Source organism: Otolemur garnettii, unplaced genomic scaffold (genome assembly GCF_000181295.1).
Source record: "Otolemur garnettii isolate 467f Iridium unplaced genomic scaffold, OtoGar3 scaffold00222, whole genome shotgun sequence".
Taxonomy (NCBI): Eukaryota; Metazoa; Chordata; class Mammalia; order Primates; family Galagidae; genus Otolemur; species Otolemur garnettii.
In genome coordinates, this window is record NW_003852617.1 from 840040 (window position 1) to 850771 (window position 10732).

Below are 10732 nucleotides of genomic sequence, written 5' to 3' on the forward strand. Positions count from 1 at the left end.
AACCCGCCACCTTAGGTGTATGTGGCTGGCGCCTTAGCTGCTTGAGCCACAGGCGCCGAGCCCCAGTGCTGGGTTTGAACACGTCACCTCCAGTGTATGGGACCAGTGCCCTACTCCTTTGAGCCACAGGTGCCGCCCAGTATAGGTATATTTTTATATATTTTAAGTTGAGGTAATTAGCATTATCTGCAGGAATAAGGAACAAGGCAGAGAGATCCTTTATACGCTTTTCTAAGTTCCCTTCATGGTAGCATTTTGCTAGACTACAGTATCATAACCAAAATATTGACACAGATGCAATCTACTGATCTTACTCAGATTTTCCTGGTTTTACTTATACTCGTTTATGTGCCCACACCTGTGTAAAGTTGCACACAATTTTATCAACTGTGTAAGTTGGGGACCGCAATGACCAAGATACTGAAGAGCTCCAGCACCAAGAGGATCCCTTAAGCTGGAAATGGCCCCACCTCCCTATGTCATCTCCTTAATCCATCTCTGATCCATGGCAAGCACTCATCTATTACCATTTCTGAGGTTTAGTCATTTCAAAAATGTTTTACATAAATGGAATTATGCATCCTATAACCTTTTGGACTGGCTTTTTTCACTCAGCATAAATCCCCTGAGAGTCAGGCAAGTTGGTTCAGATATGACAAGGGCTGTCCCTTTTTGTTGCTGAGTAGTATTCCATGTCATACATGTGCCACAGCTTATTCACCTGTTGAGGGACACTGGGCTGATTCCACTTTGGGACATCACAAGTAAAGCTGCTATGAACAAGTTTTGTGTACAAGCTTGTGGGGGCACATTTTCATTTTACTGGGATAATTGCCCAGGAACAACTGCTGTTGGATCATATGGTAGTTGCATGTTTGGTTTTATAGGAAACTGTCAAACTATGTTCCAAAGTGGTTGTGTCATTTTACATCCCCAAGAGTAATACATAAGTGATCCAATTTCTCCATATTCTCCCCAGCAGTAGGTATTGCCTACTTTTCATTTCAATTCTTTTTCATTTTAGTCATTCCAGTAAGTGTGTACTGATACCTCATTGTGGTTTCAGGTTTTACTTCCTAATGGCCAATGATGTTGACAAACTTTTCACTTACTAATTTGCTATTTGTGCATGTGTCCTCCTTCACGAAATGCCTATTAATGTCTTTTTGCTTCTTTTGAAATTGGATTCATTTTTTTAACTCCTGAGTTTTGAGAATTCTTTATACATTGTAGATAATAATCCTTTGCCAGATATGTGGTTTACAAATATTTTCCTCCTGGTCGGTAGACTGTTTATAAATATTTTCCTCCTCGTCTATAGATTGTTTTTTTAACCTTCTTTCATGAACTTTTTCAGAAGAAAACTCTTTCATTTTGTAAGGTCCAGTTTGTTGATTTTTTTTCTTCCTCTGGATTGTGATTTTGGTGCCAAGTCTAAGTTCTCTCTGCCTAGTTCTAGATCCCAAAGACTTTCTGCTATAATTTTTCTAAATGTTGTATAGTTTTATGTTTTACTTTTAAGTCTACGATCCATTTAGAGTTAACTTTTGTATAGAGTATGAAGTTTTGGTGAAGGCTCCTTATTGTGTGCCTAGGAGGGCCAGTTGCTCCAGCACCATTTGTTGAGAAGCCTATTCTACTGCCATTGAATTGCTCTCAGCACCTTTATCAAAACTCAGATAACTGGGTGCAAGTAGTCCCAGCTATTTGGGAGGATAAGGTGGGAGGATTGCTTGAGCCATGGAATTCAAGGCTGCAATGAGCTATGTCTGTGCTTCTGTAGTTTAGCCTAGATGAGAGAGATGAGAGAGATAAATTTCATTTCTTTAAAAAAAAAAGTTAGATATATTTGTGGCCTATTTCTGGATTTTGACACAGCATCTCCTTCACATGGAGAGATGGAGAATAAGGAGTTACTGTCCACGAAAGAAGAAAAGTGGGATTATTAATGACACGAAACCAAATGGAGAATCAGTGAGGGAGCATAGAAGCCGCCTGCCTAGGAAACGTCTGCCTGGCACATGGGCACCATCAGGCTTGACCTTTAGAAAAACCACTCTTAAGTCATATAGTAGGAGGTTGTGGTGCGTTCTCTGCCTCCCGGTTGTCTCTCATTGTTTTATCAGTTAAAGGAAGCGAGGCTCTTTTGAATTCTCTACTATCTTCTGCTACAGATTATCAAAGATGAATTTTTAGTCTTTGAACTTTCAGTGTTTGCCAGACGTCTTAGCAAGTTTAGGCTGCTATTAAAAACTACCATAAACTAGATGGCTTATAAACAGCAGAAATCTATTTCTCACAGTTCTGTGTTCTGGGAAGACCAAGCTCAGGCACCAGCAGATTCGGTGTCTGGCGAGGGCCCTCTTCCTGGCTCACGGGCAGTTGTCTTTTCACTCAACTTCACATGGCAGAGGGGGTGAGGGAGAGCAGCTCTCCGGGCTCTCTTTGATAAGGGACGTGGCAATCTGACCATTGTACCCGGCTGTGTTTATCACCTTCAAAGTCCTGTTTCCTCCCCTTCACTCCCTGCTCCTTACACACTTGCAGGTGCCCAGACAGGTGGCTGAGCGGGATGTCTTGGGGGTTTTTCACGCTATGAGGTTATTGTGAATCTAAAAGACCCTATGGACCCTTTTCTAGAAGACTAGTCCCCACTCATTTCATCTCACGCAGGTACTTCTCTGTGTTTTCTTTGAATCAGTATGATTAATGTGGCTTCCCCTGAACTCTCGTCCATATTCTTTGATCTTGAGGAACAGTCTTTAAAGTATGAACTGACTCTAATCCGGAATTCTCCCCAATCGCAGGCACTTTCTCCTTTACTCTCTCTACCTTCACCTTTCTCTGAGGAATTAAACTTTTAATCAGGAAAAGCTATAGCATGGGTGAGTGCATACAACACACACCTGAAATGTTCTCAGCTAATATTGAGGGAACGAATCACCTCTTTCTCTTTCTGTTCTTTTACGCCAGTCTGTCCTCCAACATCTCCCTGGGAGTCTTTTGCTTCCCAGAAGAAAAAGTCTCATTCTCTCTCTCTTTTTCTCTTTCTCTTATGCCTCCTCTTCCTCATTATATACTAATCATATTTCTTCTTTTCTTTCCTTTCAGTAGGGGCAATTGATTATTATAATTTTTGTGGTTTGAAATAACTGTGAACACAGTAGCACCTGTTTCCATCACAGATCTTTAATATTTTAGCTTCTTAGACTACATGAAAATAGTTTCCACATGCACTTCAAATCAATTTTCAAATTTTTAGCAATGGTGATTGCTTATTCTCTTGGCCAATTAACGAATATTTACTGTCTATCTACACACACTCTGTGGAAGATACAGTGCTGACTCTGAAATCTGTCAATAGATTTTCTAGGCTCCTTCGGTTTATCCCAGTGCAGGCCAGTCTCGCTGCATAAGCAGCCCGGGTGGACGCCTCTGATATCCACTCAGGCGCCCACTCCTAACCGGGCCCTTTGGATGAAGAGTGCAGCAAGAGAGCCTCCCAGGAAAACAGCCATGTGACCCTTTCTGCTTAGACCACATGGCATGTGGCTTTGCTGAATCGGGCCTTATGTTGATACCTGCAGAGTTTCTTTGCTTCCTATAAATATATCCACCAAATAAGGAATTCTTTCTTTCTTTTTTTTTTTTTTTTAAGAGACAGAATCTCACTTTATTGCCCTCGGTAGAGCGCTGTGGCATCACAGCTCATAGCAACCTCCAACTCCTGGGTTTAGGCGATTCTCTTGCCTCAGCCTCCCAAGTATCAGGGACTACAGGCCCCGCCACAACGCCCAGCTATTTTTTTTTGTTGTTGCAGTTTGGCCGGGGCTGGGTTTGAATCCACCACCCTTGGTATACGGAGCCAGCACCCTACTCACTGAGCCACAGGCGCAGCCCAGCAATTATTTCTTAAAAGACAAGAAATTATCTCTTAAATTATTTCTTTTTTTCTTTTTGCAGTCTGTGTTTGGACCTGCCACCTCCGGCGTATGGGGCCCACGCCCTACTCCTTTGAGCCACAGGCGCTGCCCTTAAATTATTTCTTAAAAGACAATCTTCAGCCTATGACAATTAACAGCCCTCTGAAGCTAGTGTTATTGTCATCCCTACCTTAAAGATTCCGAAGTTGAGGATTAGGGAATGTGGACATAAATAAAGATCCCCCAAATGAGAACACATAAAGGCCATTACCCTGAGCTTGTTATAGCAAAGGAGTCAGCCACCATTACTTGCATTTGGCAAAAACTCAAAGGTAAGCAGAGGTGTAGGATGGGGGGGGGCTTATAGTGGAGAAAAGGGAAGGCTTCAGGTACTCCCTGATTGGAAGCTGTTGGCATGGGGAAGCTGGAGGCAGGATTCCTATAAGTGGGACATTCCATGTGATTGGTTAGGGGGCATATTTGGCTTTCTCTGGTTGGTCTTGAGTTGGAAGCCAGGGGAGAGGAGGTGGTAAAAATTCTAGAAGTTGTCTATTATTAATCATCAGATTTTAACCATTTCAGGCCAATGAGAATTGATGCTTATTCTAGAGACTGCCTGCTAGAGATAGTCTGACTTCCAGGACTGGTGACTATAGATAGTAGGTTGACTTTCTGGACTGGTTTCCTCATTCTGTGGGTCAGAATTTTATTTTTTATATATAATGTGACCACCGCTCATTTGCATATATTTGGTCTCTTAAGTGTTTAAGCAACTTGTCCATGAACAGATAACAGAATTAAGATTCAAACTCAGGATGAAGTAAGAGTATGAATTGAACTGTACGACCTCAATGTATTGTCTCTGTGGAAGGTTCCCCAGGGAGTGGGGCAGAAATAACCCAGCTGGCAGACATGACTGTGCTTCAGCTGAACACCTGCCAACAGTGAACCCTGCTGGTTATTTTCCCATTCAACCCCCATCCTCCTTCCTAACCAACCTCTGAGTATTCAGATATGTATCCTTTTGTTATGCCAGAGGATGGACTGGGGGAGGGGGGATGGACCCTTTCTCCTGCTCCAGGAGGCCAGATTTTTCTAAGGCAAATAGCATATGGTGTTATCCTGGTTACCTTTCCTCGCCACCCACCAGGCTTATCTCAAATGAAAATGTGACTTAATTTGGCCCAGAAAGATTGGAAGAATGGTAGGAGTATTTATCTTTCTGGTTGGGCAGCAACAAAGGAACAAATGTACCTTTTGCTGCTGGTTGCCATCATTACCCATAAGGATAACCAACTCCAGGTGAAGTCAATGCCATGGGTAACAGGATCAAGGGCAAAGAGAACCTGGGTTCTTTATGAAATCAAGAACCACTGATTCAACCAGTTCTGCAGCTTCCCTAACTCTGGGCTTCTGTTCCATGAGATAATAAATCTGATGGTTGAGGGCCTGATACATAGAGTAAAAAGTATCCTTGATAACACAGCAGCCTTGCCATGAGTCTTTACCTTCATGTTTCATCGCAAGTCCAATAGTTCAGCAGAGCAAGGTGGTTAAGAGCCATTGCAGTGGACGTTCAGCAGAGCAAGGTGGTTAAGAGCCATTGCAGTGGACTCAGAATGCCTGCATTTGGATCCTGCTTCACCTCTTTCTAATTACTGACTTTGGACAAACTAATTAATTTTCTCCATGCTCCCCCCTTTTATCAGTAAACCTGGGATAATGATGATACCTAACTCATAGGGTTGCGATGATTATAAGAGCTAAGATGTGTCGAGTGTTCAGAAAAGTGCCTGGGAATTTATAAGCACAATGCTATGTACAAGTGTTGGTTGTTGGTATTATTATTAAAAACTTAGCAAATATTTTCTTCCCTTTCTTTCTTCCAGAATTTAAGAAAATTCTATTTACCATTTAAAATTTTAAATTATTTTCTTTACTGAAGCCAGGTGAGTCCAGTTCAAATTTTTCCCTTCTGCTTCAGATGCACAGCCAGGTCCCTTCAGCACCACAGGAATGGTCATAAAAGGGACTGCTCTGCCTTCTCTCTTCACATGCCTCATGTCCCAACAACTGGTATTTCCACCCTGCATAGGACAAACCTGCTTTTACTTTCACTCAGCCCTTTCTAATGTCTATTAACTACCTAATAACTGTCATGTCAACATCTTCCCTTTTAAAATTATTGAAAAGCTGTTAATGTGTTCTGAGGGAATTGCCATGTAGCCCCATTCCCAATTACACCTGTGCTCTGAGTCCCCTATCAAGGGGTGATATCCACCAAGAAAAACAAAATTACCACCCTAGTGCTTATTCTGTGCCTGGTCCTATACTAATTGTTTTCATTATTTCTCAAATAATATATTTCTATTAATAACATACACAAAAATTATGTGATTTTCAGAGTTTTATATTAATTAGAGCAACAGAGGTAATATATAAGTAACAAATAAGCCTCAAATTTTTGCAAGTTGAGTGTAACAAAGGCTTATCTTTCCTTTTAGTCTACACATCCTCCTCAAGTCAGTGGGGGTAGGGGCCAGTGTCTATATCAAAAGTTAGCAGATTTTTTCCTAAAAGGCCATTTCATGAACATTTAAGGCTTGCAGACCATATGGTTTCTGCTGCAGCAAGTCAGGGCTGCCATTGTAGCTTGAAAGCATAGATAGGGAAATGTGTATGGCTGTGTTCCAATAAAACTTTATTTATACAAATAGGTGAGCATCTCATGGGCTATCATTTGCTAATCCTGTTTGACATCATTCTTACTCCAGCATCAAGGCTGGTGGAGGCTCCATCATTTGGAATGCTGCTTAATCATGGCGACAGTAGGGGAAAAGATGATGGATAATCTTGCACCAGTTCTTAAACGTTTCACCTGGAAGTGACTGATGTCACTTCTGCTCACATTTTATTGACATCAAAAATCATATGTCCACATCTAGCTTCAGCAGATGGGGTGGGGAAAAGTCCTTTCATTAGCTTAAAAGTGAACAAGCAGCCCTGATAAATGCAGTGATGTCTATAACTTGTTGAACCATTCTTTTGTTCATCTCTTTTTGTGGCTATATTTTTGCTGAACTTTCTGTTGATAGGAAATGAGTTACAATGCTGAGGTTTATTTGATGTTCTTATAGGTGTATTACTCAGTTTCTTGGTAAGTTGATATTCTTTACCTCCTTTTCTTGTTTAGGCTCTAGGCTTGTTATTATTCCTCAGCCAGGGGAAAAGTGATATAAAATGCAAATTAAAATGTGGTCCTTGTGCCTTGTACTGCCACATAGGAAAGTCCCTTCTGAGGGTCCATTGTCAGGCTTGGGATGTCAAAAATTTGTATATTATTAGTATCTAATTTATACAATCTATTCAGAGTAACAATTGTTAGGGGGAAATGTCTAGTTCATGTTGGACAGTTGTACATATTGCAAGTGTGTGCATGTGTGTGTGCATGGGTAAATATTAAAGAACCAATTTGGTCAACTTTCTCTATAGCTTCATTTACATCTCATTACCATTTCTTTTCCTTTATTTCCTCTTCACATTTTCTCTCCTTTTCTTCCTAAGGAATCCTGGTGTTTTCAGAGCAGAAAAGTTAGTTAGGAGGAAATAAGAATTAAGGATAAGTTTTTGGTTAAATTTCCCTTGTCTATGATAACCAAATCATACCCTCCTCCAAATTTTTCTTTCTTTCTTCCTTCTCTTCTTCCTTTTTTCTTCCTCCCTCCCACCTTCCCTCCTTCCTTTCTTCTTTCCTTCCTTCCCTCCTTCCATCTATCCCATCCAACCTTTAATGCATACTCACCATTGGTCAGGCCCCATGCTAGGCAGGTAATGGGAGTATGCAACTGTGAATAAGACAGATACAATTCTGGCCTTGTGGAAGTGACAACTTTTGCCAGAAAAAAAAATTTATGATAATTGATAAGAGACCTGAAGCATACTGGAAGTTGGAGGATCTCAAGGGAACATGTGGCCAAGGCATCTACTTCCTGGAAAGTAAGGCCTTAGAGGGTAGAATTCCTGCTACTTTGCATGAATGACGAACATGAAAGGATTTCATTCAAATGTTTCTGTTCTTTAAGCTTTTATTGTTTATGCTGTTACAGTCTTTAGCTTTGTTGGGAGAATGGCAAATAGCCAGCAAGTTCTCAGTAGATTTCCTATTTGTAAAGGTTTCTCATTTATCTGGCTTTGGTGTAAAGATCATATTGCCTTTAGGCCTACTTCTTATCCTTGCCAGAAAGAGCTGGCTCTGTCTCTAGCCATCAGCATAAAGCATTGCTCAGGTGAGAATTTCACATGATTTGAATAAAAGAACTAGAACTTTCCAGGAAATAAAAGGAGTAGGAAGTGCACAACTCCTTTGACTTTTTTATGTTCTCTTATGATTTTTGTGGCTTTATTTCACTTGATATTTTTTCTTTTGGGGAAAAATGTTTATCCCATTGGAATGCAGGCCAAAATAAAATGATTATAATGTTTATGTATTTTTAGAAAATAATTCTTACATAAAATCAGTACAACATTCAAACCAATAAAAGCATATACAGGGAAGACTTATTTATTTTATTTTGCAACCTGGAAAAAGTGCTATATTACAGAATTTTCAGAAAAATTGTTGCTTTTGCTTCTCTTTGGTAAATTGTTTTTTAAACTAAGGTATTTTGAATTAAAATATTCCTATGATATTTCTTAAATTCAGCATAATTTGCCCTTTTCTTGATGGCTCCAACTCATCATTATTAAATCGGGTGACTCTAATATTCTGTTGCATATTTGTACCCTCAGTGCCTGCTGAAGAGTTGTAGGACAACTGACCTTCCTGGGCATACCTAGAAGGCATACCCACACTTTAAAAGCATTTCCATGAAAGCCTGTTTGGTTGGGTTTTTTATTTTTATTTTGATTTTTTTTTTAATGTCTCCTTCAATGTTGAGGGTGTCAGACATTCATTCTCTCCTAGGTATTAATTATCCATTTCTAGTAACCACAAAGCCAGTGATTTCCTACTTTTGATTTACATTGAGCATATTTGTTAGGATAAACTTGGATGCATAGATAAACATTTAGAATAAAACTAGCAGTGACCAAAACAAATTAGGAGCTTATTTCCATCTTATGCATAAGAATCCCAGAGATAGGCAGTCCAATACTAGTTGGCTCATCTTGAATTTCACAGGGACCCAGGCTCCTTATGGCTTTCTGCTGCAATATCTGAAGGGTATGTCTCATGTTATTACAGTCCAGGATGTTTCCTAGAGCCAACATATCGTTCCAGACAGAAAAAATGGAAGGCAGGAAGGTGGAGTGCTGTTCTCATGCAACAGCATTTCAGCTTATCTCATTACTCAAAAGTCTGTCACACAGTCATAAGAAGGCTGGGAAATCTCATTTTTCTCTGGGTGCATGACTTTCTTAAACAAAATTGAGTTTCTGATAACAAGTAAAAATAGAAGGAGGGATAACCACTAGCAGTTTCTGCCATATTCCAATACCAAATATCCAAACCTATTAGAAAATTATGTAAAGCTTTTGAGTAACATAAATTTCTCCTAAAAAGTAAAATGAATGACATTTAATGCATGGAATTATAATATATTTTAATCATGGTAAGGCCTTAGCAAATTTTTTTCCATATTCTCTGCTGGATTCTGAGTAAGTTTGCTACATAAATGACCTTTGAATATCTGAGGTGCTATTGTGTCTGAAGGGAATACTTACATGTAAAATCTGCTGGTGGCATTCAAGAAATTCTAGTTTGCCATATCATATGGTTACATTCCAAATATGAGAGTTTCCTCTCAAAACACATGCTGCAAGTACATGCAAAAATCATATGTGCTGCAAATAATTTACATCAGACCTTCATATTCAGTTACATACACTCCCTTTGTCATTGTTTTCCAGCTTACATAATTTATGCCAGGAATTACTAGAAATAATTTTTTCATATTACATTATGTAATTATTAGAATACAAACAAAATGTTCTGTTTGGAGTCTTCACTACATCTCTCTAAATCTATTCTTTGCAATAGGCAAAGGCTTGGAGTGAAGAAGGTACATGTGAAAATCAGATACCAATTTGTGTATCTGTTTAATATAGCTGTGTTTAGCAAGGATCACTATAGGAATTATTTCTTTGGTTCTCCGATGTTTGGTTTAAAATCAAAAGCAAAATTTGCATTAGCTAAATAGGTGTCTGGTTTAGATCTGGGTCTCGTTCCCCAAGCTTCTTGAATGAGTTAGTTCCCTGGGTAACTCTCATGGTGACACATGTGGTCCTCTGATGAATTGTGCAGGCTGGGTTTTAACTGCCTTGACCTGGCTGTGCCTACACATGTGACTTTTGTCTCTTGAGCAAATGGGGAAAGTGGAAGTGACACTGACCTCACTGTGGAGCTGATGAGCAGTTGCTATTCAGTAACACAGCTGCATGAGCTGCATGAGCTGCGTACAGCTGCCCTGCCAGGTGTCAGATATGTTGAGTATCTTCTTGTTGAGGATTGGATAGGTAGGTCATTATGGCTAAACATCAGAGACTCACTGCTGTAAAATTTCAAACCTCCTGAGGAGAAAGTCCCTCTCCCATTCCAAGCCATTGCCTGCATCTCAAGCTGTCCTCCAGGGTAAGTTTGGCAAGCCCAGCCAGGCATGAAGAGACAGATGACTAAGCTGGGCAGGCACCATCAGTATCATAACTGGTGTTCACTCTGTTTTTGCTCTGGCATCTCAGCCATCCCTTGCCTGAACACATTTGCATGAAGTTTCAGCAGTGGGAGTGAATACTTCTTGATATACCATTAGAAA